Raw genomic sequence first — 18,566 nt, forward strand, 5'->3', positions numbered from 1 at the left:
TCCCTTTTCCATTAACCAAAAGAGCTGTGTAATGAAGGAGACAGCAAGATGCAAAACTAGCTCATTTGTGGCAGAAGTGGTAAAATGCCTGTTGAAAGAAACGGGAAACTACGTGAAGTAACAATGGGCAACTTCATGGTAAAGGTACCTAAACTTCAAATCTAAGAATGGGCTGATGGTGAAGTCATTAATATTTTTCATAGATGGTCACAGTTTGTCCTCACTTTTCTATTATCTCACTTAAGACCTTGAAATCTGTTTTACAGACAGATAGAAAGTGTTTTCAGAGTACCTGCAAATGAAGTCCAGAAGTGCTGTCCTTTGAGCATAGTCAATACCGTGTAATGGTATGCACACTGGAAAACCAGTGTTTCAGACTACACTACTTACTTTCAAATTAATGTATGTTGTTTGACATTAATTTCTGTACTCCCCATCTGCAAAACGAAGATTAAAATGGCCACTGAGGTGTTGCAAAACTAAATTAATAAATGTGAGCATGCAAATCCTGTAATGGTGTGTGCCAGAGGAACACACATGAGAAAATAAATTCTGTCTGTAAACCATGAAATATGTAGTAAATGAATCCTCAGACCACACACAGAATTTAAAACAAAAAATACTATCAAATAGCAGCTCATCAGCTGAACATCGTCCTGTCAGTGGATTGAATCAGTCAAGGATCCTTTGGATCATACAATGAAAGATTAAACTCTAATGCAAATATACCAGAGGCAAGCTAAGAACGCACATAAATCTTTTGTTTAGGCATTTCCAAATCTGTGAGTTCTCAAGTTTACGACCCTACATGGAGAACAGCCCATTTCTCAGTTTTTATTTAAAAACCTAAGTTATTTCACAAATCTTTTATCCACCCTTATAAGTGTAAATGACTTCTCATCTTTTTTTAAATGATCATGTGATGAGACTCTACAACTAGACTATTGAAATATCTAATAATTTCAAGGACTACTCCATTAAACTGGCCTTGCTCCATTTCTTTTTTTCTCAGCTTCATAATCTTTATTTTTGTATCTGTTGGTAACGGAGCCCAGAGTTAAACAATTCGGTCAGATGTTTGGCGTTCAAAAGAGCTGAATGCAGCTGGCCATTTTACGTTGGCTTTTTTTTGAAAATGTTTGCTAGTGTGACATCCTGTGATTTATGAAAGGCAAGATCGAAAGAAATTTTCTGCTAAAGCAAATGGCATACCTTGTTTCCAGCAATTAGCAAGTGACAAAGGAAACCAATAATGTTTGTTAACATGGGATGTTTTATGTTTTACTTATACATAGAAGTATAACTTGGGCTAGTGTCTATGCAACTGAGATATAATATTTTGGATACAGCCAATAGTCAACAATGTCCAAAATTTGGGTACGCTTCAACAAAGAGAACAGCGAGTTAGACAGAAACTTGTAACATTTTGTGAAATGCAGTCTGGGCTCTTAGCCCACCTCTGCCCCAATGGGTGCATTTATTTATATTTCACATGGCTACAAAAATGATGGAATTGAAGATTTTTGTGATGAAATGAAAACTTCTTGTCCCCTAATTTATGTTAGCATTTCTCAATTATTCACTAAGTACAGAAATGAAATATGAAACAAATGAGAGTAACGGAATTGGGCCAGGCTTTGTGTGTGATATGTTGAGCAATCAATATCCTTCTGGTACCTGCGTTCAAACATTTTAGTATAAAGAGTCCTCATCATTATTCTTGTTCCTGTAGAGTTTTAAATCCATAGGTTTTTACTCTCTTCCAGACAACCACTCTCCCTTCAAATACTTTATAGAAATTCAAAAACATAGCTATAGCATGTAAAGTTGAGATGAAAATGGGGAGAAGTGGTGACTGGGGAAAGAGTGACATTCATTGTTTCTAACAGAGAGAAAAGACACTTCATTGAATATTGAATTGCCTGGAATTTATAACTTTTGTATTAAGGCAAGCCCTGTGGCACCTGCTTCATGTATGTCATTGAATTGTCATTAGGGCAAGATCAAAACAAAGTGGACTTTGGTAGAATTTTAGTTCTACATTACAACCCAAAAGAAAATTGCTCATTGATCTTCAGGAGGTTCCTGTGCTCTACACAGGCAGCACTTTACAAAGATAAGATAGAGTTGGAGTTACTCAGCCTGGAGAAGAGAAGGCTCTGGGGGACACCTTCTAACAGCCTCCCAGTACTTAAAGGGGGCTTGTAAGAAAGATGGGACAAACTTCTTAGTAGGGCCTATAGCAACAGGACAAGGAACAATGGTTTTAAACTAAAAGAGGGTAGATTCAGACTAGATACAAGGAAGACATTTTTTAGGATGAGGGTGGTGAAACACTGGAACAGGTTGCCCAGAGAGGTGGTAGATGCCCCATCCTGGGAAACATTCAAGGTCAGGTTGGACGGGGCTCTGAGCAACCTGATCTAGTTGAACATTTGCCTATTGCAGGGGGGTGGACTAGATGACCTATAAAAGTCCCATCCAACTATTCTGTGATTCTATGGTTATAAAATTCTTCAAGCAGAAAAAGTTTTGCTTCTGAGAATGACCGTAATTGCTGTTACTCTGACATGACTGTCCAAGTGAATCACCTCTAGTTTATACCATTAACACCGAGGTTAAGAAAAATAGGTACTCCTCCACCTAAGGCCCTAACCAGGCAGGTGGTTTGAGATCACACCTAACAGATGCCAGTAAGACTGAGCTACTCACAAATGTGGAGTACCCTCATAGTTCCTCTTAGTTTATATCCAAAAGAAAGCTGTAATGATTAGCCCCTTCAGCTGGGACGTAGCATCAGGTTTACTGGTAATTTTGGTATTTGATCAAACAGCTAGAAAGCTAACAATGAAACCAGCAAATAGCTAGGGAAAACACAGCAGCTTGCTTGGTTAGGGGTAGACTCCATGGACAACTAGATGTTTTGAATCATAATAACAAACTTCTTAAGATAGCCACTTTTCATCAGCAGATCTCTATTTTCAGAGTTAAGTCTGTATAGTGTTCCACAGCTTTACAGATGAGGAAACTGAGTCACAGATCATTTAATTGGCTTCATCATTGCAGACTTGAAAAGAATTGAGAACTGTGAATTTGCTGTTCCTCACAGTATATCTTGGGTCATGAAGCATTGCTTATTTCCAAATAATTCAGTGCTTTTTGTTTGGATATTGGCTGCTTCATCAGTAACTTTTCAAGTTAATGATCTGATACGCTTTGATTTCTAGCTGATTTTTTACTATGGAACTGGAGACAGCTGGTGTCCACAGCATTACTACGATGAGATCAAAATGGATTTTCCAGACGGAGACATTCGACTTTGTGAGAAAGGGCTCCGCCACGCCTTTGTGCTAGATGCCAGCAAGGAGATGGCTGCCATGATTACAGACTGGTTACAGGATGATCTGACCAAATTATAAACACAGGTTCAGTGATTAACAAGAAAAAAAATGTAATTATTTTGTGAACGTGTAATTTTTTGTGAGAGAGTCTGTCCTATTTTTTTCTGTTTATTATAGATTATGGCTTGTTTTCTATTGAGATGTTTTAAAGAAAGTTAAAGAGAGACTGGCTGGTCCAAAGTATAGTTTTATTGATTCAGTGGTGATGTACCTTCGTCCTGTGTCTTCAGGACTGGGCAAAGCGTGGAATATTTATTGTCAGCTAGCACTCTAGACAACACTGATACTAGATTCACTGGTTACAAGTGTACCTGAGTTACTACCACCTCACTCACCTGCTGGAGAACTGTCAGGGATGGCTTTGGGGCAGCCCAGCTGGCCTGCTTTAGAAAGAAATACCAGGCTACTCTGTGTGGATAAAAATCCCCCTGTGAATAGATCCTGGCAGTGGATCCTGGTGTGCTGTGGAAGACCCTGTCCTCTCCACATGGCTCATGCGTCCATGTAGCCCTGGTGCATGACAGCCAGAACAGCCCAAGGCCCTAGGACAGCCCTAACGTTGTCTCCTCCATGTCAGATGGAGTTGGTGGTCAGTCAGAGCTCAGGCTGAGTTCAGATTGAGCACAAGGGAGATGTGTGGAGGAGGTGTGCAGTTTCTCAGTGTCTCAGAAGAGGTTTAGGGTGCTGCAGGACTTTACAGGGTATTAAAAATACCATAGGTAACTGGCTGCTCAGCAAGGGAATACAAATGGAACTCCTGTCTGGAACATTGCCAAGTGTTTCATTTTTTCGGTTGACTGTAGAGAAGGTAAAGGATGCTGGTCAGAAGTGCCAGTATTAAAAGCTTAAAATGGATTGTAGAATTCATATATAACTACTTACAGGTGGCCTAGCTCTCCTAATGAAGACCATGAGAACAGTGTTTGCTGAGCATTGTTAAAGACTTAAACCAGTTTTGATGCATGCCTAAATGTCAGTTCTTTGCTCTAAGGACTGGACTATGACATTTTCTGTCAAGCCACAAATTAGGTAAGTCCACTGTGAGAAGAAGGCTAATACTCTGCCATGGTTGCACCCATGAAATGGCAGGAAAAGTTACTATTGAGAACCAGATCCTTGCTGTAGCACATTGCTGACAAGTACACTGTTCCTCACATTTGTTTATCTTTCTCCTTTACAGATAGCAAAACCAAATCCTCCCAGTTGTGATAACAGAAGAAATTACAGGCGATAGCTAGAAATGAAAAAAATATGAGGGGGACAGAGCCAAGTGTAATCAGGAAAAGCTTTCTAGCCATGAACCTGTGAAATAGTCTCCCTGTGGAGTTCATAGAGAGATTTATAAATAAGCAAAACACTACAGAATATAGTCAGAGGAGCCCTGCCCTTGCAAATAGATTAATTTAAATGATGCATTGGGTATCTAACTTACATGATTTATTAACAGTTTTAATGTGGTACTAGTGAAAATAGTACTGGAGAATGTTCTCTGATGCAGAAAAAACAGTTAATTCCTTACTTTTCTTACTCGATTATATACACACCTTCCACTTCTAAATCACCCTTGAAACTTTTCACTAATATTTAGAGCAATTTAATAATAGAGTTCAGTTTCTGGATATTTTGGACTAGTTTTCAGACTTGCAGACAGACAGTGGCTTTAAGTGACCTTCTTTGCATCAGAAACTAGTTTAGCTTTTGAGACTAGCCAGTGTATTTTCAGATTACACTGCCACATAATGAAACATACTGATGCTGAGGCAGAAGTGTTGAGACCACAGTTGCAGCAGCATGAGGAGGAACCAGATATGTTCAAAGTGAAGGGACTGCACCCATGCAACTGATTCTGTTTACTGGATAGTCATGGGACTTTCCTTCTTTCTACAGGGCCATATTCAGTCATGATCAAAAGAGTTCTTGTGCTCACTTTAGAAATCTGTAGTTGTGTGTGTCTGTGTGTGTTTAAACACCCCCCGGATGCTGGCATGCATTCCTGTTGGGCGGCCTTACGGTAGATGCTAAATGCATCTATTGCTCCCTTGGGCAGAGTGAGGGGGTGTGTTCACATAGATGGAGATACATATATGTACACATATAGATACACATATGCACATGTTTGTAAGTTAACAGCATAAAAAATACAGCTCACTTGGTTGTTTTGGTTTACGTGTTGATCTTACTGAACAAAACATTTGTTCTTCAAAGTATATTGGTTTGAGTGGTGGAGCAAGGACTCAGTTTGTAAAAGTTCAGCTGTTGTAGTGGATCTCCTGAGGACAGAGAAAATCTTGCATTAACCAAAGATGACAAGCAACTATTAAAGCCTGGAGACTGAAGCACCTATGAGAAGCAGTTGTTTACAGTGCATTATTCGTATACTTTGTATGAGGAATTAATTTAGCAATACTTGTACTTGACTTGTGTATGCCTTTTATACAAATGTTAATCCATTATAATAAATCCTACTGACTGCATTAAGACCTAAACTGAGATCTACTGCAGGATAATGCCTTACAATTTTCTTAAATGAATTTTCACTAAGATTATCAAAACCATAATGATTCAATTGCTACCTTCCTCCTAGAAGCTGTTACTGTAAGGCTAAGATCTGAAAATTTGCTACTCTATTCATTGCAGAAAAGAACGGGTCTAGTTTTCACACCAGTATTTCCTAAGAGGAGCAGATCTCACACGATGAGAATCCAGCTCTTCTAAAGACCATGGTGTTCACTATGGCCCCAGGCAAAGAGTGTCAGAAGTGCTTATGGTCCAAATGTGCCAACTTACCATGAAAACACAGTGTGGTCTTGTCTGTTTAAAACTATTTTAGAATTCTTGGGAAACCTATCACAAATTAATTGACTGTATGCAGTAGCACCTAATCTCTGTCATTCACATTTGTGCTTAATTCTCACTGTGCGAGTAATCCTGCTAGCTTCAATGACTTTGACTCACGTTCAAGTGTTTTGCTAGATTGATACCTTTTATGAAAAAGTACACAACTCCAGTAACAAAAATAAATACATTTATGGTAAAATGTAACTTGATTCTTTATTTTGATAACTTGTTTAGTCTTAGTTCACCTTCTTCATTACTTCATGCATACCAAATTTACAAAAATACTTGGCAAAACCCAAATCTACATGTGATGTGAATTTCACATCTGCTAAGTGCAGAGAAAATCAGTGGGTGGTAGGCACCTGACGCACATAAGCATTTTTATCCAGAGCCACTCCAAAATAATCAGTGTTTCCTCTTGCTCCCTCCAGATCCGTTTACTGCTTTGAATGAGCTATAGAGTGTGTAAATTAGTGAGGTTTCTCCCTTCAGGAAGCCTGATGAGTGCTTGCCCAGTGTTGATGGTGAAGAATTTGGAGTTGGACTCCAAGCTAAACACCAGTTTCTTGACTCGCAGGAGACAAATTGCATACATGAGCCACAACAGATTATCTCTTCTCTGCAGTTGAGGTCATCTGCATATGCTTTTTACAGAAAATGGGTTTATACACGCATCCACTTCCCATCCGTTTCTTTGGTCTAGCTAATTGCCAGCAAAGACTTTACACAAGATGTTCAATGTTATCATTAATAAAGTTGCTCAAACTATTACTGGGTTTGGATAAACTTAACTAGACCCAAGAGACTTGTTTTACTCTGTGTCACAGGTCACATTCAGACTCCCAACTACAATAAGTTTCTGAGGCTCTTCTTTTGCAGGCCAATGTTCTTTTTCCTGGCACATTTACAAAATAAGAATTCAGAGAGTGTTTGTGAGTGACCAGGAACTATTAAAACAGCATATATTTCTGGAACAGCTGATGGGGTTTGAGTACAAGCAGCAGATACAGCAGTAACAGCACAAGCCAGCTGCCAGAAGCGATCGTGCTCTCAGTAGCATCATGCAGAAGTTATGAACCAGGCTAACATGGATGCTCAGATGGGACAGGCAGGAGAGATTTAATTAGAGACCGTTTTCAAGTGCTTAAGCTGATAGGACATGGACTAGGTTTTTCAATTCTAGCTACTGCAGGCACATGCTTGCAGAAAAATAGTTGTGTTGTGGAAAGTAGTTTGCAGTAGATAATAAAATGCAGAATGTTGTTTAAAGCATCTGACTTGCTCTGTATCTGACTCGTTCTGTGTCTGACTGCAGTGCTTGCCAGTCAGACACTCCAAGGAGATCTTTTTTGCCAGTTATGAACATCTTCAACAAACTCAGCTTAAAGCCTCCAAGCTCTAAAATACACTGTGCTTTGTATAGTAAGAGAAATCCTTGTGTATGATGGCTTGGAATTGGGGAAAAAAAAGGCTTTCCCAGTGTCAGGACTCAGCTACTCCTTTTCCGTAACAGGTACCCTTAAAATTTGATAAGGGTCCTACTGTTCCAATCTAACTTGTTAGAAACAGGAATACCATTTACAGAACAGAAAGGTTTTGGAGTGTTAATGTCATCTGCTCTCATTGTGCAGGAGGTCCTGCATCAGTGTTTGAGAAACCTGTATTTTTACACAAAAAAAAAAACCCAAAAACCTAGGATTTTAAGCATCCAGAGTTAAGCATCATTAAGTTTAAGCATCCAGTTACAGCCCCAGTAAAGTCAAAAGGACTGCACATAGGTTTAGGGAGACCTAAGGAATAAATTGAGACTAGGACAACAGAGGTGACATGAAATGAACAAAGAGCTTCAATTATTACCTGCAAGACAGGAGTTTGCTTTTATCCTTGTATTTCTATTACTTTGCACCAAAACAGGACAGTCCAATATAGCAGGATTCTTGTGGAATTAGCACTTTGTGATAGTGAGGATTGAAGTTTTCATAGTAATGAAAATATGCCCACCTAGTATCAGGTACTGAAAAGAAGATAAAATTCTCATACTAGAATACTTAGGGACTGCAGTTTTGCCTCACAGCAAACATGTTCCAGTGATCTCCCCAGACATGCTCTGACTCGCTCTGTATTACAGAACGCTACATGGAACGATACGTGAGTGTCTCCGGGAAAGTCTCAAGCAGATGCTAGAGCCTGGCTCAAAACTTACTGAAGTTAATGTGTACATTAAAACTAGCTTCACTGGACTTTGTATTAGGTGCTAAGAGGAAAACTGGTGCTCCAGGCAAAATAGACCTGGCTCACCTAACTTGCCCCCCGCATAAAGCAGTGCTCCCTAAACAGATGTCTAAATTCCCTATCTGGTCTAACTTAGAGATCTAAATGTAGAAGTACCAGATCTTCCTCTCAAGCTCCTGGCAGGCACCAACTAATTTTTTTACTACATGAGGGACTTAGGCATTTGCTTTAAGGTTAAGTCACTAGGTGCCCAAGTGAGACCATGTCCTGTTTTATCTCTGCATTTTTTTCCATTGTATCAGTGTGTGACCTTGGGCATGTCACCTATCTTTGCTGTTCATCTGATTTCTCTCAGCTATAAACTGACCATGACAAGGCTTGGCTTTCAGATAATGTATAGTTTTTGTTGTAAATCACGAGTAGTCTGAAGTACTGTTAGTCCAGGTTTGTACTATGGACTAAACTCTGTCTTCACAGAATGCAAACCTACCACTCCCACTGACTTCAGTGGAGACATGATGGGATTCCTGTGAATAACCATTTGCTCTCACCCTTCAACATTTTGTTAAAAATAACTTGTTAAGGTAACAGCTTCCTGGAAAACTACATATACAAGGGACAGGGGCATGGGGGCAAATTCCATCCTGTCTTCTTCTGTGTGTCTATCCAAAGAACTTGTGCCAGAAGACCCCCTCAGCCAACGAGACCATAGATGAGTATGTGACAATGCAGGATGCTGACCAAAAGGTGGCTCGTGCTTGGTCTGTCATGCCATGTGACATAACAGAAATCACCATGCCTCACTCCAGCTGAGCCATGTGTTTGTGGGTATGCTTAGCCTAGAAAATACCAGTAGAATTAATTTCTAAGTTCTTCAGGCAAACCTCTCTTGGCAGTTGTCCCATGTGTTTTTCCTGGGTCTTGAAAACTGAGGTTGCTCTGCTGTGACTGAAATACATGCCTGATGCCTTGAAGACTTCTTACATGCTTCCAAATGTGCCTTGCTCCACACCTGCATGTTCACAGTATTGTATGTGGTAGGGATGTAGCAGAGGCAGTCACAACCCTGTCACCTTCGCTCACTGTCCCCAAGGCACTTTGGTGATGTCCACTGCAGGAGCACATACTAAAGCAACTCACTGTTCTTGAAACATCTGGTTCTGCCACTACAATGTCCTAGTGAAAGCAGATGGAAAAAAGTCATATAGATATTTGACATCCCATTCCTGAACGTGTGTGACATTAATGTGATCAATTAGGCCTTACAGATTCCTTGCTTTCTGGGTATACCATAATTTTTAAAGTTCACCTACTAGAAATGCAAAAGGGTGCGGTGCTTTAGCAAGCTATTTAAAAAAAAGGGGGGCAAAAAAAATACTTTGAAAGAGGGGAGAACAGATTAATAAAAACCAATATTCAAATAAGAGCAATCTTTAACAAAAGGTTAAAGCGACACCTATCAGGAATGAAACTACCAGACCTGATTTAGGGGAAAAGAACTCTCTACTACATTTTTCCAGGTATCTTCTCATTTCCCAAGTTTGGAAATTCCTAATTTTTTCCTTATCTCCTAAGGGGATGTTTTCATCAGACCTAATCAAGTCGCGTTCCTCCCTCACCCCTCCAGATGACTTGGGCTCCCGCTGCAGGGACTGCAGGGAGCAGAGTCCTGTGCTCAAGTCAAACCCATCAGGCCAGCTTTGCATGACCACAAGCATGATGTGAGTAGGGGATATTCTTCCAGCTCTCATATTTACCCACTCAATTCAATGTTTCTGAGCCTCTAAAGCTTTCTGTTTAATGGAGAGAATCCTGTTTGGCTGGCTGGAGCTGGGTCAAGGCAGGTGAACTGTATTCAGAACCACAGGGAAGAAAAGGGATGTACAATCTGATGATAAATCCATTGCAAACCTCACTGTCCTGAGACTTTTTTTCTTGGAAAATACCTAAGGTTGCCAAGGAAAGCAGTTTAAAATGAATGGCTTTTTCATTTTTGGTTTTAACATCTCAGGTAGCACAGGAAGTAAAGATGACTTATGAAGGCTGCTCTGAAATGAGCCATCTGGTTTCAGGACACAAGCACAAGCCTTCAGAAGAAAATAATCTTGCAGAGATCTATTTATCAATAAAATATTTAATAAACTTATCTGTACAAAATATTAAAAAGGTTATTGAAGAGTATACAAGAATACTTATTTAACAAATATATACTGCTATATAATATATTCAAGAAAATATAGATTGCTGTTTACAGTTCATTTACAATCCCATATGTACATTCTATTTAAACTTTAGAATACATACAAACAATGCATTTACACCATCACTTACAGAGCTATCTTCTTTAGAGATATTTCACACACTCAGGCCTGAAAAAGCTGAACAGATACATGGGTAGTTTAGAGGCACACACAGGGATACGAGTATTGCTTCAAAAATTATAACTACTAGAGATACGGCTATTGGAAACGTGAGTCCTTTTTCATTTTTTGATATTTTCCTTTCTAATCAAAGAAACGAACATATAAATAAAACCACGACTGACCAGCAGAGAGGCTCATTTTGTCAAAGGAGCTCCAGATAGTGTTGACTTCACCAGAAAAAACACACGGTGGTGGAACACGTAGTGACTTGGCAAACTGGATCAACAAGCAGGGCTGATGTTGCTCCTGCCAGTATCTAAAACGGGGAGCACCAAAAGTGGAGCAGGTCTTTCCTGCACAGACACTCATTCAGTTCTTATGAGCAGCATCTCCACCAGCTTTTCCAGCAAACAGCTTCAGCACAAGATAGAGCTGGTGACTCCAGGTGGGAAAAGCCCCAAACTACTCCTCAGGCTGTAAGAGCCTGATTTGCAAAGGCACTGCGCAACTGTGGCTTCAACTGAAGTGTGTGGGAGCACTGGGTGTTCAGCACCTCAAAAACTCAGACCCTTCTTTTTTGGCACTATTACTTACAGTATGTGGGATGAATGTAACCAGTTATCATACCTGACCCTGGCGCAGGAGGGGATGAGCTGCCCCTACAAAATGTCCCATCCCCAGCTGATCACTGCCTCGACAACTCTGGCACCTCTTCGAGGACAAAGCCCGGCCCGTCCATGTCTGACCATCCCTCTCCCTGGCCTGTGGATGTTATTTCACGCTCTGATGCTGATGGCTGAGCTTCTGTGAGCCCCTTGGCACTCAGCAGTTCCTGGCACACAGCTCCCTGGGATGACCAGCTTGGCAGCAAGCGAACCTAAACTTCGCCTCTTTTTTTTTTTCACTCCCACTCCCCTCCTCTCTCTTCACCAAGGCAGGATGGAGGAAAGGAATGAAACACCATGGGGAATGCTACCCTCTTCCCAAAAACTGGGACCAAAGTCAACGCCACAGCTCCTGAGGAGTCTGGGTCAAGCCCCCTGGCTCTCATTCCTCTGGTGGTGGAGATCTGGGTGGCATCAGCACAGGTTTACACTACAGCGAAGTAGAATGGAAGGGAGACCCAAACACTCCCACCTTCCATCAGAAAACACTTGAACATGTGACCCATCATGAGCAGGTCCTCTCCTCCCACCAACTTCAACACTGCCAGACCCATCCCCTCACCATTCCAAGTTTGAGGGCACAGAGTGCGCCCCGGCCTCCTGCTGCTGAGACTCAGCCTTTCCTTCCTCACTCTCCCCCCATCCATCAAACACCACAGCAAATCCCCACACTCCTCATCCTGAAAACCCAGAGTATGAGCACAAGTATCAAAGCAGAAAAATGAGCTCACAGAATGTACGAATGAACTAATATGTGGTGATGACAGAAAAATGAAGAGCAAAACTTGCTGAAAAACCACTGAAAAATGGTTGGGTTTCGTTTTCAGCCATTTCTGGGAATGGATCAAGCTTTGGTTTAAGATTTTTCCGTACCAATCTCCATGAAAATGCTCTGCTGCCCAATGCTTCCTGCCCTAGTCCGCGCAGCCAGAAGTTAAACATGGGGTATCAGCCAGCCTGCTGGTGTGCTCCTTCCCACCACCACGTCAATCAGGCTCCTTTCCAACACAGTAAATTCAGGGGGCTGCTTGGATACTGGTGCCAGTACAAGGAAAAAGCAGCCACATGGGCTACACGTCTTGAGTGCAAGGCTGCAAAACATCCTTTGAGATGTAGGGTGGGGTCCTTGGTCAGTGGGTTACACCAGCAGGAGTTCCAAATTTTGGTAATTTTCTGAAGGTCCAGAATGTTTTCTGAGGGTATAACTGATTTTCAGAGACATCTTTGCACCTCTATGGACCTTGCAACAAAGTGCATTAAAAGACTGCATGCCGATGATTTTACCATGGAAGACGTAAAGCAGTTTATCACAAATTTCAAGGTGTCACATACACCAGCCTGGTGGAACATCTCGATCTTTCACCAGCCATTAATTCAAAGACAGGAAAGGCATAAAAACTCTTCCCTCACCACACAAGGTCACAAACTCCTGACCATCAGCAACAGCCCATCCATGGGACAGTTACTCCTCAGAGCATCTCCCCGACATGTTTGCATGGGGGACACAGTCCCGGTGGTGAGCATGCTGCCACACTCTGCTCCTGCCTCCCAGCAGCCCCATCCAGACCCTACACAGCCATAAAGGGACCCCCAATGCCAGGACAGCTGCTCTGATGCCAGTGGGACATGCATATCACCATCTGCAGGTCACGCGAATTAAAAGAACAACTCCACCCTCAAAGGGCAGAGCTCAGTTTTGCCCACGTAGGTTCTCCTGTCCACTCACCTCCCTAGAAGGTTATGTGAAGAGTAAAAAATTCATACTGCAACTCCAGGTTCACCCAGGGCAGGGGACACAGCAAGCAATTGGGTGGAACTGCCCAACCAAGGTCCATGTGATAGCCCTTCGACCTGACCATCTTTCAAACCCAGTGGCACAGCCCTGTTTTGGATGACAACCCTTGTGCAACACTCAGACTCTCACAGCTGTTGCTCCACACAGGTTTTTTTTCCCCCTGACACATGGCCGTGCTGCCCCAACAAAGACAAAAGAGAAGGCACTCATATTTCAGGACCCGTTACACACTTGGCAGGAAACCATGACATTTCCCACCAGGTTCACTCCAACATGAGTATGATCTGGTCAGTGGACTGGTATTTATGACATAACTGTCACATCAACATATATCATGTGGTTTTTGACATGAATAACTGTAGATGCTGCTATCACAGACAAGCACATCAAGCCAAATCTCGTAGCAACACTCCTGTTAAGTCTGGAGAGCAAAGGCAAAGGCATTCCACCAGCACCCTGAAGTGCTCTGCTGCACCCTGTGGGACCCGCACCCCCAGGGCATCCCAAGTGATGCCCCAGCCTCTCTCATCTCTTCCCTGCAAGACGCAGTGCTGCGAACAGCGGTGCATGGGTCTGATGTACAGGGAGACCTGCACAGGTGACTCTCCCTAAACACACACTTTCAGGTTTGTGGGGTAAAGGCTTAAACCTGCCAGCAGTAAAAGGAGCTGCTCACTTTGCAACAGGACTGTTACCAATAAATCACTGCAGGCCTACCCAGTTTTCTCCAGTAGCAAGAGCTCTGTAATCAAGGCGTGAGTTAAAATCCATATGGTGCAAATATACACAGAAGTTGCTGGCACTCAGACCTGAGCAGAAGGCTCAAGACTTGAGATTTGTTTTTAATGAGAAATGGTGCTTTTCCAGTCTTTTCCTTATGGGTACACCAAGCATCAGCAAACAGGCAAAGAGGAGATGGCTCCATCTGCCAGTGCTGACCAGAAGTAAAGCCTCTGGGATCAATGCAGCTATGCCAGGGCAAAGCTGCAATCCCTTTTCCATACAAACATCCTTCTCCCTGCCAGAGGATACTCATTTCCTTTCTACCATTGGATCAGAAGTATGTTAAAAAAAAATAAATAAAAAAAAAGGAGGATGTTAGACAATCCTCTTATTTTAAGAATTAAAAAACAATTATTCCTTAAAAGAAAAAGGATAAAATCTGTTTCCTGGGATTTATTTCTGGGTCAGAAGCACCCCTGGTCATCAGGCAGTTAAACTGGGCATAAAGCCATTTTGCTGCTGGCTGCCCCTGCTATGGGACTCCACTGGACAGGGGGCTTCAGGACACAGCGCAGGCAGTGGCTTAAGCACGGGCTTTAGTTTTATAGAGCTCAAGGAGACCCAAGGCAAGGCACACACCCCAAACCTGTTCCAACCAAGCACGCTTCCCTGAATCACAGCCCCAGAGCTTCCAACTCAAACGGGACCACTCTGCGAGTTTCCCTGCTCCTGTGTAATTCCCATGTAAGATGGGAGGGAGCCAGTTAAGTGTAGATATGTAGTCCTTTTCCAATGCTTAATACTTTTAGCTTCACTGTAATTACATCCTGCAGATAAAAATGGTGCTGAAGGTCAAGCAAATCCTCCAGGAGAATATACTCTGCATGGAAACTGTGTTTTTTTTAACTGGAAAGGTTGTATAAACACTGCAGATTGAGAACCTATAATTATCCATTAAAATCATTCTGAGTCTACTGAATTCATATTTGTCCATGTTCAACCTCTAGTCTCCTATTTATAATGTTTACATGTGCCCAAATATCAGCTCAGGCAAGAGACAACTGATCAGAAATATGTTTTTCCTGGACCGTTTCTATGGCATTAGAGGCTGATGCTCTGTGGAGGACCAGCTCCAGGGCTGGGGGGCTGGGCTGGGCTAATGCTGTCCTGCAGCCGATGACCCATTTACCTGCCTCCAAAGGCAGGATTTACTCCTCTGTGGCCTTTGCAGACGTGTCCCTGCATTGCTCCCCAACACGGCAGGGCTGCAGCATCTTGGCCATGGGAACCCCCTGCCCGGGAAAGGCTTTTGCACCCCACCAGGGGCTCAGCTCTTCCATCTGCAGCAGCCCTGATGGCTATTGCCCAAGCCTCATCCCACTGGGTGCAATCTCCGAATCTGCCTGGGAATGGAAAGGCAGCCCTTGCAGGAGCACACAGGGATTTGTAAAGGGAGGATTGGCGGATTTTGCTCTGGAAATACTCCCCCAGGAGCAATGAGCAGTGAGACCACCAAGTGCTGCCACCGACACTCTTGCCCAGGAGGGAGTAGCAGTTACCCACCAAAAGCCCCAGCCTCGCTCCTCTCCAGCCTTTCCCTGCTCACACACATCTCCCTGCCCTCCCCTGTCCCCTTAAGCAAGCAGAAAGAGGCTCTGACATGATCCTTTGCTCTCCTGTTGTCCCCTGGAGGTTGTGTGCACCGGAAAGGAACAGATGCTCTCTTAAAACAGTGGCTGGCACGGCGGTGTCACCATGGGTGTGAACACAGAGGGCCACACCATCACCGGGCCCACCGCGGGGGTTTGCTCTCCTGGCAAACATGCCTGATTAGGGAGAGGTACCTGCAACCAGGAGAGCCAGGACTGGTTCCTGCATGGCAAACCAGGGATGGCATCGCTGCCAGCAGCAGCCTCTGTGCTCTCCCCAAATCCTCCCCATCCTCATTTATCAGTCATCCAGGCTACGAAACTGCAGCAACTGTACCACAGCTTTTCTCGCTAGGGCCAGCAAAGCCATCATGGGGTTCAGGACAGACCCCCAGCAGCACACAGCACCCCAGCCCCAGGGTCGGGGTAAAGCATCACAAGACCCAACCCATCACCCTGCTCTCCGTTGGCCACCTCCAGACCTGAGGTGAGTTACATCTGTCTGTCTGTCCCTTCTCTGCAGCTGTGGTGAACAAGAGCCACAAGAACTGGGGGTCACTGGCACCAGCACCCCCTTGGACACAGTCCCAGAGGAGCAGATCTCAGGTCACCCATTTGGCCAATGTTCACAAGAGCCACCAAGCCAGAAGAGGCTGCCAGGAGCTATATATATCTTGCCTGAATTTGAACTGCCCACGAACCTCCACCACAAATATTTGGAGGAAGAGGAGGGGATAAAAGAAATGAAAACATCAAAAAAAAATTGTCTCAGCAGTGAGAAAAACTATCAAGCAACCGACGGCAATTGAAAAATTAGGTACTTCGAAAGCTGGTAACTTTATAAATGATGTGGTGTTTCCAGGGCAAGCAGCTCCAGTGCTGCTCGTGCCAACCTCCTTCCCCTAACTGCTGCACTAAAGCCAAAAGCCAGAGGAAAGACATGAGCCCTCCCAGTGACCCCTCCTCGCCCACTAGTTGCACCTCAGCCTCCCCCCAAATACTGACAGTGAGAAAACCCACCAGCATAGACCAGATTCTTCCTCTCCCCCACTAACCTCCACCTCTGAACTTCCCCCTGGGTACAGGTACATCACACTTCAGATATGTTTACATTCACATTGAGGCAGGGAGCTGGATTTTCCTCTCAGATACGTGGATGTAAAGCCAGAGGAGCTCTGCGGGTGTCAAGGGGGTTACACAGGTACCACACTTGCTCCCCCGAGCTTCCACCAGCCACAGCCCAAGGGTGCAGAGCAGACTCCAGTGGGGCAAGGATGGCGGGAGGCTGGGGGGTTTAGCCCAGCAGATACATCACCGTTATTGATGTGCATGGTTTACTCCCTGTGGATGTACTATTTTCTTGGGGGGAAGGGGCTGCTGGACCCTCACCGAGGCTTTCCTGAGCTTTGAAATCATTTGGATCTCAGTAAAGCTCTTTGAGGTGACCCCCTCTCTGCCCTGGCTCAGCTCAGCTCTCCCTAGTGGAACACCCCTGTGATGGAGAACAACTGGCTTTATACTGAAAAAACCCTCATTTTCTATAGGGATTTATCTCCCCCAAATGCAAACTACTGTTGCTAATGACCGCTGGTGTTTGCATGCCAACACCTTGACCACCAGTAAAAACCAAACTATCAAAGGCAAAATCTGTGCAAATACATCTCTGATCCAAGCCAGTTCAGCCATGAAGCCGAAGTTTGGTACCAAAAGTTACTGAGGTGCAGCAGAAACTGTTCCCAGCATCCAAAACATGCCTTGGCATGGATGTAAGGCTTCTCTGATTTAAAGGCATAATTTATACTCAGCTCCTGAATTACTAAAGTCCCGTAGCCCTTTCAGCATGGGTGAAAGCACTCCGCTTCACGTAGCAGTCTCCGAGGGTGGCATTCAGCCATCTGCATGGGAAACGTCTGTTCCTGGTGGATCTGGGCTCCCTTAACAGAGCGGGGAGAGGCAGGCACTGCAGAGAGGAGGGCTGGAGCTCGCTGGGAATCCGTGCCAAAGGAAGGTAGGGTGGAGCTCGGAGTTTTTATAGAGATTATTTGGAAAAAAAAGAACCCAAGCAAAATGGCTCTTCCCCAGGGGAACTCAGGACATTTGCTCCTCTCCAGACACACTGAGGACAGCTGCGTGACTCACGGGCCTGATGCTGGCTGCCCGGTGTGCCTTGGAAATGGGGTTTTGTGCAGGAAAGGGAGGGGACCTGCCAGCCAGTACCTCCTGCAGGACATCGGCAACCGGGCCAGTGCTTCGGACCACACAAAGCCACAGCACCCCCAGCTAATACCTTCCAAGGTCGTTCCCATCTCTGTTGAGAGCATGAGCTCTACTTCACACTTCACTCTCACTTCAGCCTCTGGTTATGGGGACTGTCTTTCCTGTCCACAACAGGAGACTCACAAATCCCTCTGCACTGCAAACAGGCCTGGACCAAATGATTTCAGCCTCCCATGGCCACAGGTTCTCCACCCCCTGATCCCTTGATTTTTCCCCAGCAAACCCAGGGCAGCAATTTGAAGGCAGCCAGAAAAACTCCTTTAAGTCAAAGCAAAGAGCGTCCCCACCTCCCCCCCCCATCCCACCACTGCAGCTGGAGGGGTGATGCTGGCCCAACGCCCCTGTCACAGCCACTGCTCCATCACCCCACAGGTCACTCCGCCCTGAAACAATTTTGGTCAGACATTTCCCAAAACCTTTGGGAAAGAAGGTGTTGGCTTGGCTTGGGCAAACCAAGCGGATCAGGCAGAGCTCAGAGGATGAGCAGGCATCCCCTGGGAGCTCTGCCAGGCTATGTGCCCCCCCTCTCCGAGGGAAGCAGGAAAGGCACGGCAGCTCCGAGTAGGGAGCATGGCCTCCCGCCACAGCGCGTCACCCCCGGCTGAGTCCTGGGACTGTCTCTT

The sequence above is a fragment of the Athene cunicularia genome (genome assembly GCF_003259725.1).
Source record: "Athene cunicularia isolate RWA chromosome 3 unlocalized genomic scaffold, athCun1 chr3_part1, whole genome shotgun sequence".
NCBI classification, from domain to species: Eukaryota; Metazoa; Chordata; class Aves; order Strigiformes; family Strigidae; genus Athene; species Athene cunicularia.